Here is a 16,145-nt window from a genome sequence, read left to right as displayed (position 1 = left end):
CAATATAAGAACGTTTTTAACACTACGTTAGTGTCAAAAACGTTCTTATATTTTGGGACAGAGGGAGTAGTTTAGTAAGAAAGGCACTTGACAGGCGGTTGATTATTCGTTGCAGCTAACACAAATGAATCCCATGTGATGGGAAATCCTCATTTGATTGGAAAAGCCAAAACAAGATATTGTTTCTAGCTAGATCGAACATTCATGAAAAGCATATGTTATCAGGAAGGCAAGAAAAAGGCAGCATAACACAACTCTTAGTGAAATGAGAACTAGTCTACACCATGTAAGAAGGGCAAAAGAAAGCTGATTTTAGCTTTCAAACTACGTTTGCATGACATATGATATGGGACGTGGCAGTTCTAATGGTGCAGGTTGAGACTTGATTGCTCTTTGTGAAGCAGGAAGATGGCCGTGTTCACGAGTTGACGTCTGTCGTGTTGAAGTTTGAGTTGAGTGGAAACCTAGATGCTTGAATTACAATCTACAGTTACCAACAACTTCTTCCGTCATTCTTTCTACAAATTTGACCAAAATAGTGTACTTGTCTATTGATTGAAAAAATATATGAGTTCCAGCTGATTGAAACAAAAATTTGTGAGGATTGTTGTATTCGTTTATTCAAATTGCAAACTTTGGTTCAAGTTTCATATGCAAATAACATACCATAGTTTTTGTATGGTACTTCACAACCCAAAAACAAAACAATGGCGTAAGTTATAACTAGAAAATGATAAATCTGTATCAGCAACAAGAATATAAAAAAGTAAAAGGTAAAAAGAATTCACATATAGTTTTTTGGCTATTCTATAATGTTATTTTTTACTGCTTGTAGATTTAGAAATCCCCGTGAATAACAAACCTTTCAAATATTTACATAACATTATTTTTACTACATGTGAAGAATTAGAAGTTATATTGGAAAATGTATGAGTTGTCATTCTTTACATCTAAATTATATTAGCATATTTGTCTGTCAAAAATTACAAGTTATATTCGCCTCCGACAGGCCTGCTCAACAACAAATGAATGGGATTTTGAGCCGAGGCGAACTCCTCCGCCAGCATGATGTGGCTTTTCATGGGGCTGATTGTCTTGATGGACTTAGGACTTAGAAATGATTTTTGGTAGTTGGTAAGTAATGATTTGTATGAATTAGGACTTAGAAATTATATGCTCTTTGCATGAAATTTTAGGTTTTCAAAAGGTGGGTTTATGTTATGATAGAATTTTTTTTCATAGTAGAACATATTTTAGTTTTGACGTGTGTTGCAAGTGCATGCTTACTAATTAGATTAGTTTCCATATCTACAGAAGCATATTGTTTTCAGATAGTGGACTCTCCAACCGCAAAAGGTTTTTCCTATAAGAGTGATTCAAATAAAATTTGGACCCGATGACAATTAAAATAAGTTTTTAATACTATTTTTTATACTTTATTTAAAATTAGTTTGATCACACTACATTCTTAATATTTTTATACATAGATAGTATAGTTAACCATCATAATAATGTTGCTAAATATTATGTATAATGTTTTTATTATACAATTATAATGAATATCACTCAAAAATTAGCTTCCACTAAATTCAAATTTTTTGTTCTAGCATTTTTTGGAATTAACTTCGGACAATTGCATATAATATATAGTGTGTACATATACATATTTGCATGTATATGCATTTGTTGGTGTATATTTTAATAAGGTAAATATCATGGTAAAGATCATTAAAGTGTACCGTCTAAAATAACATGTTAACATTGGTTTCCTTGAATATTAGATAAACACATTTTAGAACTTCTATAATATAAATTGAATAATTGTGCCTTGCAAGTTGAGTTCAATAACAAGTTCACAACATGTGCATGCTTGGCTACAAATGTGTACAACTATAATCAAAGATATGAAGTGTATTCTTGTCTATTGGTAGTGTTCCAACTTACAAAACCTATATATCTTCACAAATTTACATACAGTAGAAACCATAACAGTTTGGCACCCCTTGTAGTCTGGTGACTTGAATTGCTTGGCTACTTCCAACTTAAAACCATCCGAATTTATGCCTAATTCAGCCTAGCTAACCCATAACTGATAGAAAATCAATTCTTCAAATTGCTGACAGTAATATAACTGGATATACGACCATAACCTTATGTCTGTTTTCCATGTTCCGTCCAAAGGGAGTGCATGTTTCTATACCCAAATTTGAGCACTACTGAGCACTAAGGCAATTTTGTTCTTTTCTAGTTTATGCATTTACTCCCAATTGAACCAAAGAACATGGCTAGCCAGCGCACAAATTTAAAATGCATTTTATTCAAGTTGATAGATTTCATTTGATCTGATGAAAAATATTTAGCTTGAACCAATTGTTGCAACATGCTGAAAATAGAGAAGTCTTGCCCAATGCACTGACATACCCATAGCCATAGGTTTGACCCGAATTTTATTTGGGAAAATGACAATGGCAATCACTCAGTGGTTTTTGTTTGGGTGCCCATTACGCTGTTGTGTTTCACATTTGAAATAGGTTTTCTAGCATTTGGCTTAAATAGAAGATCCAGCTAACTTGTGAGATAAGTTGTCATAGTTTTCTCTTGAATATCAGTTAAGAGAGTTTCAGGCATGCATATTGTTTGCTGCATCATCAATGTATTCCTGACTTGCTTTTGAACTGCATGATTTCTTGGAGTTGATGTAGCAATTTCTAGTTTTGATGTCTTGGAGTCCCACCTCCGATTCCAAGGAGTTGATTCAACAAGTTCCCCGTAGGGTAAATTTTGTCATGCTCTCCTTTGCAAATTGCAACTAGTGTCAAAGATCTTATGAAAGTATACTTTTCTTATGAAAGTACAATTTTGATGTCTTGAAGGTGATGGTTCTTCTTCTGTCGTTGATCATGTTATGGGAGGCACGAATGAAATAAACAACTGATTTGGTACTCTTTTGTATATCCGTCTTATTATTTCTAGTTTTTAATGTTTTATCTCTTTTGTTTGGTTGTTAAGCATGGATGTTAAATTCTAGAATTGCTGAGAAATTGTGATTTATTTTGTATGTTCTCACATATGGTATTTTTTAAAATATCATGATGTATATTTGGGTAGTTATAAGTGCAAAAGAAAAATCCATGTCGCCAAATTATTTTTTAGGCCTAGACTTTGCTTTAATCCTGGCTCTGCCACTAACAGACACAATTATAACATGGTGTATTATCTTGTCGATGGTATCTATTCATAGTGGGCAATGTTTATGAAGACTATATCTGAGCTCCGAGGTAGGAAACAATGTTTCTTTGCACAAATACAAGAAGGTACTAGGAAGGGTCTCCACCGCGTGCAGCACGATCCACCTCATACGTCTCACTTCACGTACATGAAACAAAAAAAACCCTCATTATCTGGACCCATGCCTAATGGGCCCCACTTGACATTCATCATTGAAGAAGCCATGTATGTGAAGACACAAATTGACGGCTGAGCAGCTGCCAGCAGTAAAAAAAACTACGGCAGTTAACTTATCCAACGACCCAGCTGACTTAGCGATCGCAAGTGCATGGTATGGCCGGGTAGACTATAGTATTTTAGCGGTACTAGCTCCTTTTTTACATAGGAATCTTTATCTTTATCTTTACCTCTTTACCTACTAATAAAGCAAATAGTGCTTCTGCCCGTCCGTCATTAAAAATGCCCTTGAAGTTGGCAATAATTACCCACCAATGCCACCCGTAAGTGGCAAAAACGATTCGTTTTTAATTTCTAATATCGCTCCAGGGTTCTGTTATTAAAGGTGGATACGATATAATAGCACCAATGCATGAGCAGTGTGATGGCTGAGGCAATGATGCTCCACACAGGAGACCAGGGTTCGATCCCTGGTTCTCACGCTTTTTCTCTTTCTTTTTACCAAGCGCAGTAATGGGCCAGCCCATGTGCGGGTCGTGGCGCCCCCTGTTTTCTATATTTTTTTTTATTTCTATTTTGTTTTTTCCCTAAAAATAAATTTCGGATTGATGGCGCCCCCTATTTTTTATTTCTTTTTACTTTTTTATTTCTGTTTTGGTTTTTTATCTCAAAATTAATTTCGGATTTCCAAAATATCAAACAATTGCGAGTTCTGAAAAAAAGTAGGAAAATGGTAAACTGTTTGTGAATTTAAAAAATATTCTAAAAATCAAAAAATGTTCATGACTTAAAAAATTGCTCACAAATTATAAACAAATCACGATTTCTAATGATTTCATGAAATAAAAAATGTTCATGATTTTTTTAAATGAGCCAATATTCAAAGCATATTCAGGAATTTAAAAATCATGTCCATCAGCTTTTAGAAAATGTTCACAAAAATTAAAACACATCCGTAAATAATGAACAAAACTAATTGTAAGTTCCATAAAGGTTTTATTAGGAGATCTATATAGCTCGTTTTATGATTTTATTTAGTCCTTCGCGTTGGGTAAAAAAGGGTTTCCGTGTTTTGTACAACGCTGAACCCAACAAAATTGACATAACTTTCTAAGGGTTTGTTTTTGTAAGCTATATTAAAATGACTAAATGTCTATTTTGCTTCCATACACAGTTATGCTTATTTTCATATCACAATAGTGGTTATGGTAAACACCGCTACGCTAAGTCCAGACGAGACACTTTATTTATCAGTATAGCTCAGGCAGGGTCCGTCAATGCAGTTTGCTCAGCCATAAATATTTTGTTGTGACGCCTTAAAAAATCAAGTCTTGATGAGCGTCATATTGTTCGTTTTTGAAATTACATTTTAAAAGTGTCTTATCGCATCATGACATGATTTGTATATACTTTGTGAATTTGATTCATACTTTTTTATATCTACCACACATGTATAACTTGATAGTTTTTTTCCGTTGCAAGGCACGGGCATTTTCAAAAATGTTCGCTAAATCAAAAAAAGTTTGTCAAATTCAATAACTATTCCACCCAATTTCTAAATATTTTCATCGATTATAGAATGTTTGCCAGTTCAGGAAAATTGCTTAAAAATGTTCACAATTTCTAAAAAATGTTTGTAAATAGCAAAAAATATTCATAAATTGAAAAAATGTTCTTGATTGTAGAAAATGTTCAGAAATTTGTAATAGTATGTTGTTTGCGATTTCAAATATGTGCATGAGTTTAACAAATTGTTCATAATTTCAAAATGTTCATGATTTCGAGAAATTGAGAGAGATATTGTATCTCGGTGATGCAACGAAATGTGATCATGACCATTTGAAATTATGAATTTTTTTCTCCCATTGCAACGCATGGGCCCTTTTGCTAGTAATAATAAAGGAGATATTGCTTCTGGCGGGACGTCATCAAAATTGCCCACAAATTTGCAATATATTACACCCAATGCCATCTATAAGTGAAAAACAGTTCGGTTTACTACACCAGCCGTCGTCCTTGGTTCATATAAAGCTACCCCCTTGAATATGTGATGGAGTGGCTAGGGCGCTCAAAAGCCATCTTGGAGACCCGAGTTCGAGTCTGCTACTCCCCCTTTTCTCTCTAAATTTTCGTTGGCATAGAATAGAGTTGCATCGCCCGAGCGTCGCTCAGTAGATTTGCTGCACTGTGTGGAATTTCGGCCCATCTACTGTTTTCCTTTTAACTTTTTTTGGCAGATTTAAGTATTTCTTGAAATATTCATATCTTTTAAATTGTAACTTGAAATTAAAGATGTGATATATGAAAATCGCTCAGAAAAATGTGTAAATTTCAAATATGCTATTATCATGCATGTTAATCATTTCCAAATTTTTCTTTAGGATGTATGCTTAATTAGTACTTTTCTTTATATGGTGTATTTCAAAAATGCCTATTATATAACAATGTTGCTTATTTATGCTCAAGTGGTTTTCGTGCTAGGGCGATGATGATTACCTTGGCTGAAATTAGTGTGCCTTTGAGCAATCGAGGCACCCGTGGGTATCAAGTTGGATACTCCCTCTTGTCTCTAGAATCCTTGTTGATCCTGTGATACTTGTTGTTGTCCTTGGATGGTCATTCTTGATGAGTGATAACCAGAGCCGCTCTACTGTATAAGTAGATTGATCTGGTGATAAGAGATGACATGGGTGGGTTATATGATCGAGGAAAGGCGAATCTGAGCCCACTATGCAATGAACCCTGAATCCTTTCTATTTGTATTTAAAGGTGTTGCTTATTTATGCTTCAGTGTTTATAGCCATCTTATGTAAAGATTTCTTCTCTCTCATATCTTGATTGCATATAAGTTGTTCTTTATCTTTTATTCTTTGTTGTTGGTTCTTAATTTAGTCTGGTAAAGAGTAAGTTGCACTTTGTTGGTCCATTTGGGTTGTGGATTTATCTATTATGATGGCGAGACACACCTATGGTGAGATTCTATTTCGATGATGATGTGCACTCTTCACACCTTGCTCTGAATTGGCACGAGAAGATCGTTCTAGATTAGAATCCATATAACTTTGAGAAGGTCTGCTCTGGACCTTATTTGATTGTTCATTTCTTATGTTCCCTCAGAATGGCATATGATATTTACTGTCTACTATGTACTATTGCAGGTCGATGTCTGTGGTCTCTCTCTCCGACTGCCTCTCCTCCCATTGACTTGTCATGCTGGTCACCGACGTGTCTCCTGCTGGCTTGCCCCTCGCCCTCGTCGGGAGGGTTGTGTGGGCTGTCCTACATTTTAATCCACATAACTTTGAAAAGGTCAGCTTTGGTCCTTATTTGATTCTTCATTTTTCTCTCATAATGCCATATGATATTTACTAACAAGGAATCATATGCTCGCAGGTCGCCACCATGCTCTCTCTCTCTCCCTCCCTCTCTCTCTCTCTCTCTCTCTCTCTCTCTCTCTCTAATCGCCCCTCCCGTTGTCTTGGTTTGCTGGTTGCTGTTGTGTCTCCCGCCGGTTCGCCCGTTGCCATCGCTGGAAGGGTTGTGTAGTTCGCCGCTCATGCCAGTACTCTGAAGTGACCAGTGAGGACCATGGCATCGAGACAGCCCAAAAGGAAACACCATCGGCTATGGCACCAGTGGAGGCCTCCCTGTCTGTCAGCCCACAACAGGTTTGCATGCTTTGCCCTTGCCTCCTACTTCTCTCGCCTTGCTGGTCCCTGTACTATGCCATGTCGCCAACCACTCGCCGTGGGATGCTTAACATCGTGTTGGATGATGCCACACATGATTCAAGGCAACGACCCTGCCGCATAGGCCCAATAAGCATACATTAATTTTTTTTGGTTGTGCTATTTGTTAGCTTCATGCCTTCACCTTAATGTAGCGGAATAGTTAATTAATGATTTTGCGGGGTTCTTTTGTTGCCAGTTTCTTCATCTGACGAAGAATTTATGGTGGATGATATCACTCTGGGAGGAATTATCAGGCACACGACCAGTGAGCGGTGGCAGAAGCAACTTCCCCCTTGAACTAAATGCCAGGTAAGATTCAGACCTTTAGAGGTGAAAAGAAGTCTCTGTGATATTGTTTTCTTCCCTTCCTCTGAAGCGCCTTACCTTGAACTGCGATCTTTTTGCAATGAGAAAATATGAATTTTTTCTTTATGTTCTTGATGATTGTTTCTAATACATTTAATTTAAGAGGAAACACGGACATAAAGCTACATGGGAACACTTTATCTTAAATAGATTTTGTTTTAAAGGAATGTATATGTTCTTGAATGGAGGGAATGAAAATATCAATTAGATGAAGTCTGGAGATCAATAGAATGCATTTGCATTCATAAAGACATAAGTAAATAGTGCAATTGGCGATCACTTCTTTGTCGATTACTTTGTTAAGAACAATCCTCCATAATTGTAAATTAATTTGATTTGGGAGGGAGCCAAAATATATAGCATCCGGTGATTATCATTTTGATTTGAGCAAGGATTGTGCATTTTGACCACTGTTGTTTATATTTCGTTCTGAACTGAATTTTAACTCTGTTTTCCCTTAGTGGTATTTGAGGTGTATTGATGTTGAGATTAAAGTGTCACCGTGATCCTGGGCCATGACTTTTACACCATGTTCTTCACAAACACTTCAAAGTAGAACCCTTCATTCCGAGTTAATGATAATGCTTCATGTGCAGACGCATTTTTCTCTTAGCCCTATGGTTGGCTTTGGCCCCAATAACTTCCAAATGTCATACCACTAGCTGTTGTGATGTGTTATGCGAACGTCTGATTGTCCTCGCCTTTTGTAAAAGGGCACCACTCTAAGAATTATGGAATTCTTCATGTTGGCTACTATATATTAGTTATATTGATGCATCGCTGGTTCTTTATAGCGGAAGTATATAGGATTGTTGAAACTATATAGGTATCTAATCCGCTGCTCTGGCTTGCTTTCGCTATCTAATAACCCAACTATTTTATCTACTTAACGAGAACCCATCGTTTTGGCTTACTTTTGCCACTAAATATATATCTCCCCTTTCTCATGAACTTCTGGCTTGTCTTGCTTTTGTTATACCTGACTGTCTCGCTCTTCTATATTGCTATTGATCTAAACTTACTGTATTGGGTTGATCTATCCTGCGCAACGCGTGTTTCCTATTTTTTTATTTTTTTTCTGTGAGTAGAGGAGATCCTTACCAGCAAAATGTCTTTCCAGTATGCATTACCAAGTGACTACTCATTTTTATTTTAGTCCTTCCCTTTCCCTCCACCTTATGTTTTATTTTTAGGCTGATGATAAAGTGGGGACCTTAAAAACCTTTTACAAGAGCTTAGTGCCCAGGAGATCCCTCTCTGATTTAGTTGAGTAGTATATAGTTGGTTGACAATCAGGTTGTAGGTTAGTGTTTTGTAGTCGTGCATCATCCTTTTTCCTCCGTTCACACCACAATAAAAATAAGAAACACAATTTGTATTGATGTACTTTTTCCTTGACAGGGCAACTTTATAATAAGAGGCTCCAAAATCTGAAGAAAGATGTGGCTATACAGGATGCCAAGCATCGCAAGACTGAGGTGGCTAACACAATGGTGCTGGAACATCGACCTTTTGTTTCGTATCGCCCAAGCCAGCATGTTTGCCCTTTTGATATTCTTCTGAACAGGAAATGTATAGCATTTAGATTCCCGTTGCCGTCTTTGTAATGGAAGGTAGCACCTGGTGGCATGTTGCTATTTTCACTTTGCTCTGAACAAAGGCATGTATAGACTTTAGATATTGATTCCTATCTCTCTGTCGTAAAAAGTAATGTATGGTCTTGTGTTTTATCTCTATTCAAATGAAAGCACCGAGCTTGATTCTATCTTATAACCTGATGTTCATCTTCAGTTTCATTATGTTTTGCTACTAACACAATTAGTTGGCTGCACATGCTATACCTGGGTTCCTACCGACAAATTGTTACACGCTTTGTCAAAACGTTGTGACCGGCACCCTCACGCCAAGGCGCGAACCCGATCTAGTCCACATGATATGCATGTTCCCGTCCAAAGGAGAACTGAGAATACACTAGTAGAAAAAGGGTCAAACGTGAAGCACATTAGTGCCGGTTTGAATTTGAGCCGGCACTAATGGTACCATTAGTGCCGGTTCGAACGACTATGCATTAATGCCGGTTCGTGTTGAACCTTTAGTACCGGTTCGTGCCACGAACCGGTACTAAAGGGGTGATGGCAGGCTGCCGTCAGGCCGGGGCCCCACGATCACCTTTAGTACCGGTTCATGGCACAAACTGGTACTAAAGGGGTAACCTTTAGTACCGGTTTGTGCCACGAACCGGTACTAAAGGGGTCTGACCTATAGTACCGGTTTGTGACACAAACCGGCACTATAGGGCAATTTTCAAACTCTACCCCCCCTGTGTCGCCATTTCAGTTCTGAAAAAAAATCAAAAGAAAATGATAAAAACTTCAAAAAAATAAAATCCTTCGAGAGGTAGTTATATTACTACATCTACTAGTTAGGAAAATTTGAAAACTTAATTTTGGACATGTTTTGCAAAAAGTGTAGGGAAAATGTAAAACGGCTATAATTTTTGCATACGATGTCGGAAAAAAACGTATAATATATCAAAAAATTCAGCACGAAAATCCGCATCCGATGGAGACTGCCTAGGGCCTGTTTGCAATTTTTTAGAATCCTCAAATTCTAAAAGGAAAAAAAGATATGGTCAAATTTAAGTTTTTTTAATTTTTTTTGTTAAATCTGGTCAAACTACTTATTCAAGAAGTATTAATGTTACTACATAATTATTCAAGAATATTAGTGTTACTAAATAATTATCTCAATTTTTTGAATTTTGGTCAAATCTGGTCAAACCGTGGTCAAACTATGGTCAAACTTATTCAAGAAATATTAGTGTTACTAAATAATTACTGTTTTTTAGAATAATAGTTTCAAACTCAAACAGTGAAATGTGTGACTTCATGCTCAAGCTAAACTCATGAGGGTTAATAGGATTGGCATCTTACTATTGTCAGGAAAACAACAAGTGCAAATTTGGAAACAAAGGAGAATAGAACCCGAAAGTTAAGCGTGCTTGGGCTGGAGTAGCGAGAGGGATGGGTGACCGGTCGAGAAGTTAGATGATTTGGAATGAGTGATCCACACTTGAGCAGTTAAGAGAGGTGATTAGAGACTAAATCACCAAATAATTCATAAAAATTAAAAATAAAAAAATCAATTTTTTTCCAAAATTTTTAATTTTTTTTTTAAAAACCTTTAGTACCGGTTGGTAACATCAACCGGTACTAAAGGTCCCCCATATCAGGGCGCGAGCTCACGCCACGTGGTGGCACTTTAGTGCCGGTTCGTGCCGAACCGGTACTAAAGGGGGGGCCTTTAGTGCCCACCAATTAGTGCCGGTTATGGAACCGGCACTAAAGGCCCTTGCGAACCGGTTTTAAAGCTCCGTTTTCTACTAGTGATAGGACAATGCGGGGTATGTAAGTATAGCACTTATGTCCATGCGACGCCAACTCTAGCCGATACCTAAAATCAGTTAGGTCTTGTACAATGCTAGGTGTTTAGAGAGGTGCTAAAAAATCAGGTTTTTCTAAAGCATCAGTGTCTATTTCTATAGAAAAGATGCCTAATTAAGCATCTACAGTGGCGAAGCCACGTTGAGAGGAGTGTGGTCAATTGAGCACACAGATTTTTGGCAAATCCTTTATACACAAGTAGAAATCATGTAATTTTTATTATAAAATTTGTGAAAACACATGTATTTAACATCACAGATTTGAAATGACATCACAGATTTCTGATCCTGGCACCATCAATGAGCGTCTATCCTCTATAAATAAGCATCAGTGCTTGAAGAAAGTCTGGTTTATTTCTCTAAGCACTTTCCCAAGCGGCTTGCACTGTAGAAGGCCTTAGAGGAGTACAAATCTGGTTTTACTCCTTTAACCGGGACCTAACCGAACCCCTAAGGCTCATAAAGGAGTAAAAGTTTTACTCCATCGAATATCTGGCGCCTATATTTACTCCACCGCTCGGCGGCGGAGTAAAAATGTTCACACTCCTCTGCCCCTCCTCCCCAATCCCCCGCCGTCCCTCACCGACCACCTCCTCCCAAATGGTCGGATCCCGTGGCCGCCTGTCCCCGCCACCCATCTGCAGCGCAGATCCGCGCTGCCATGAGCACAGGGCCGCTGCCACGGACGCTTCCTCAAGCCGCCGCCGTCGTGATGTTACGGCCCCCTCCCGTCGGTTTCCCCGATCTCCCCGCGTCGCGGCAGCCACAGGGAAGTACCTCGGCGTTTGACAGCTTGCGTGGGGGAAATGGGTGCCCGAGATCACCGACCGGGATACCCACAAGAAACATTGGCTCGGCACGTTCCACACTACCGAGCTCGCCGCCCGGGAGTATGACCGGTGGCAGGTTTGCTTTCACGGCGCCGATGCCCGCCTAAACTTCCTGTGGGGAGGCGAGATTTCGGCGCTGGACGACCCACCGCCGCCAGGGGTGGTTATTGTGGCAGCGACAAGGGAGGACTGGGACACGGGGGAGCGGCCACTGACGAGGCGTACATGGCGGACCTCCGTCGCTAGTACCGCAAGCTGGTGGAGGCGGAGCACAAGCTCTTCGTGGAGCGCGTGGCCAGCAGTGCCAACGTCATCGTCCTCTCAAGCGACGAGGAGGACGACGGTGGCAGAAGAGGCGACAACGACGGTGGCGACAAGGACGATGACTTCGACATCATAGAGGGTGCCAGCTCTTCCCCGGTTGCGAGCACGATGGCACAGGGCCTGCCCCCATGGGCGGTGGCGTGTCTAGGGTCGATTGATTCGAGCTCGCAAAGTCGGCTAGTGGCTAGGCGATTTAGTTTATATTTAAGTTTGAACTAGATTATGTTTCGGCGGATGTTTGTGTTGAATTTTGGTTAAGTTTGTTTCAATCGAATCTATGTTGAACTTATGAGAATTTGCTTTTTTACTCTGCTAAATTTATGAGTTCAGCTAGGTCCGGTCAAAACTTAGGGGAGTAAAAATACTCTACTAAGGTCTTCCACTATGTAGTCGATGCATAATGCATTAAAATATAACCGGTTGGGCAGCGATGCCTTGAGGATTTTATATTTGGCACCGGTCTCAGAACGTGGTGTTCGTAGCTTGATAAAAATTGGGTCCAGATGCCATGTTCACGTGAGTTCTTCAGCCTGGTTCGCACTCTGAGCTAATTGTTTATTACTTCCTGCATTTGGCACCGGCTGGGCATCAGAGCAGCTACTTGTTTCGATTCCCTAAATTTTTGTTATGGCACTGGCAATGGAGGGCATCGACGCCAAATGAATTAAAAATGAATTTGGCACCGGTTTTGACCTATATAGTGAAGGACCTAAATCATTCCTCTATTTTTTAGGAAATCGGCTATTTTTTTAGGAAATCGGCTAAAGTTGCCATGAAACCGATAATATGAGAATCTCACGTAAGATTACTATAGTATGTTTCCCTTTGCGAGAACCAAAAAGGACACGGAAGTAACACCATGAAAAAGAGTGCTAGTACTTTTTCCATTCTAAAATATAGTGCGCACGTGCTTCACGAGGTCCAACTTTGACCATAAATTTAACCAACGAGACCAACTGCGGCGGGAGAAAAAATTATATAATTGAAAACTTCTTTTGAATACGAATTCACTGATATAATTTTTGCTCCCGCCGCAATCGGTTTTGGTAATTAAATTTACGGTCAAAGTTGAAGCACGGAGATAGAGGAAGCACTACATTGTGAAATGGAGGGAGTACTAGTTAGTACTTCTGTCACATGTCATTTGACCTTGACCTTGTCTTTTGATAACATAAAGATAGAGAAACAAAGGGGGTTTGACCGGTTTGAATAGCAAATACCTACATCGAAACTGTGTGGTAGTATGAACTGACGTGCCATGCGTCAACAGCAGTGCGGCCGCCACATGTTGTAGCGGCATGGCCCAGCAACAACGCCGCCGCCTCACCCAGTGGCGGCAGGGCCCATCTGTCTTGTTCCATTCCGTCCGACGCGGGCGCGGACGAAAAAATCCGTTGGGCCGCCTGCCGCCCGGAAGCGTGGCGACAGGTGCCATGTGTCTCCCGGCGTCCCTGCCGTCATGGCGAGGGGGTTTCTTTTGTCAATCTAATTTAGAGGTATCAGCTATTCAAACCAGTCAAATCGTTATTTTTTTGTCAAAAGATACCATCTGCCGGATTGAAATGACAAGAAAGACGTGCTATGTGCCTATGCATAACATCCCATCTGATTAGTGGTACTCCCTTCGCCCATAATGTAGTGCATATAAATATTTTATAAAGTCAATTTTACACTTTGACCAAATTAATAGATAAAACTATTTATATCTACAATACAAAATGTATACAATATGAAAGAATGTTTTGTGATGTATCTAAGGATATGTATTTGGAATTCTAGATGTATATATATTTTTATCCAGAAACTTGATCAAAATTTGTAAAGTTTGACTTTAAAAAAAATCTATATGCACTTCGGAAGGAGTAGTAGTTTTTCTGCCTTGCTAATAGTTAAGAGCATCTCCAGCCGCGCCCTCAGAAAGGCCTTTCGAGGCGTTTTTTTCGCGCCGGTGCTGAAAAATCGACCCAGCCGCGCCCCCAGGAGCCCGATTTTCGCCGGCCTGGGCCGAATTTAGCGCTGGCGGACCCAGGCCGAACCCGGCGCGCTGGGGGGCGCTCGGGGGCTCCGGGGCGAGCGGTTTTGGCGCGAAAGAGCCGCGGGCCCGCCGCGTCAGCGACACCGCGCGTCATTTTCCCCGAACGCCTCGGTTTCCCGCGGGGAATCAATGGCAAGGCTGCCGCCGGTCAGCCTTACCAGTGATTCCTCACGGGCGGCGCGTTCACGGGGCGGCACGCCGACGCCTCCCCTCCCTCGCACGCGTACACACGGGGCGGCACCGCTATAGAAGCCAGTGGCCTCCGTCGCCTCTGGCTACACCAACCACACCCGCCCTAGCCCGCCCTCTACCTCTCCCGAGCGCCGCCGCCGAGCCCTGCCCCTCCCGAGCGCCGCCGCCGAGCCCTCCCTCTCCCTCCCTCCCTCCCTCTCCCGATGGCCGAGCGATTCCCCGGCGATGAGGACAGCGACGACGACGACGCGCCGCCGCCACCAGCCCGCGTTGGCGACGCCGGTCAGGGGTCCACCAGGGACGGGCACGTCAAGGAGGAGAAGCCCGACGACGGCGGCGACGATGGCGGCAACGATGACGACTACTCGGCCTTCAGCCAGTTTCTTTTTTAGATTAGTTATCTATTTGCTATGTAATGAAAATCCGCGAACATGTCTAATATATGCCCAAGTTTGCCGAAATTTAGTCGTGTTTAGCCGAACTTCGCCGAACTTTGCCAAAATTTGCTATATTTTTTTTAATCGCGCCTGGGGGCGGCCCTGGTGCCGGCGGTCGGGGACCAACTCGCCACCAGGATCATTTTTTGTGCCGGCTCACCTCCAGACGCTGATTTTAGGCGCCCTCTGGTGGGCCAACGGCTAGAGACGCTCTAAGCTCTACATAACTACAGCATGTGGCTGCCATGCCGTTTGCCGTGCATATCTCACCCAGCGCGCTGGCGTCATCGACTACTGTTTTACATCACCCCAAAAAAAGACTGCTGTTTTACATCGCGGCCGTGCTGGCCGACCGGCCGTTTTGACGTCCGCGTTGCCGATCGAGCCTCATTATTCGCCATCTCATATTCATCAATCCACTTGCTGTCATTAACATTTGACCATTGATATAAAACATGGTTTTGTGGTGCTTAATTAATTGTTGCAAGGACCACGCGGCAGGCGTGGTGAGCAATCTTCAAATCATTCGAATTCGAATGAATTGAGGCAAGGAAGTGAGCTCCACACATGCGCCACATATACTTTTCACATATGCATGTGCGCTGCACAAAAATGACGCGGAAACTAATTAAGGCGTCATTGCTCACACACCATCTCCGTCGATGCCAACATGCACTCTTCCGTATTTTTCTTCAAGTGAAATGTGTTTGTTTCATATACAAAATGTGAAACGTTGAACTTTTAAATGTGTGTGAAATGTATCCAAGATCGGTCTAGTTCTAAAGGTCTTTGCACCGGGAGTTCAAATATATAAACCATTTCAAATATGAACTTATGGTTTAAAAGATATGATTATTTTTAATTCAATAAGATGAAATAAAGTCCATGCATTTGTTTGGAGAGGAGAGAGAGGAGGCATAAGATGAAATAAAGTCCAACACATGAGTCATTATACAATACGAGGTGTCAGTAGCTGATTGGCTACGCAGCTGCCGGTAGGCAGCGGTAACACTCATTTTTTCACTTTAATCCCCTTATCAAGTGGATATGAAACGATGATGATATATACCATACATCCACATGTCACATGATATGCACGTTCCTGTCCAAAAGATGAATGAGTATAGGACAATGCCGCGTATGAGTATAGGTACTCATGTCCATCTGAGATCCATGCATGAGAAGAATCTCACATAGATTATGTTTATCTTTGCCAGACCCAGAAAGGACACGGAAGTAACATCATGAAAGAAGAGAAGACTAGTTAGTACTTCTGTCACACATCATTTGACCTTGACCTTGTCTTTTCATAACATATGAGAAGACAATGGTGGTTTGAATAGGAGTAGTTTTCTTGCGAGGCAGTTGAGAACCTGATTCCCC

This window comes from Triticum dicoccoides, chromosome 7A, assembly GCF_002162155.2.
Source record: "Triticum dicoccoides isolate Atlit2015 ecotype Zavitan chromosome 7A, WEW_v2.0, whole genome shotgun sequence".
NCBI lineage: Eukaryota > Viridiplantae > Streptophyta > Magnoliopsida > Poales > Poaceae > Triticum > Triticum dicoccoides.
This window is presented reverse-complemented; position numbering follows the sequence as displayed.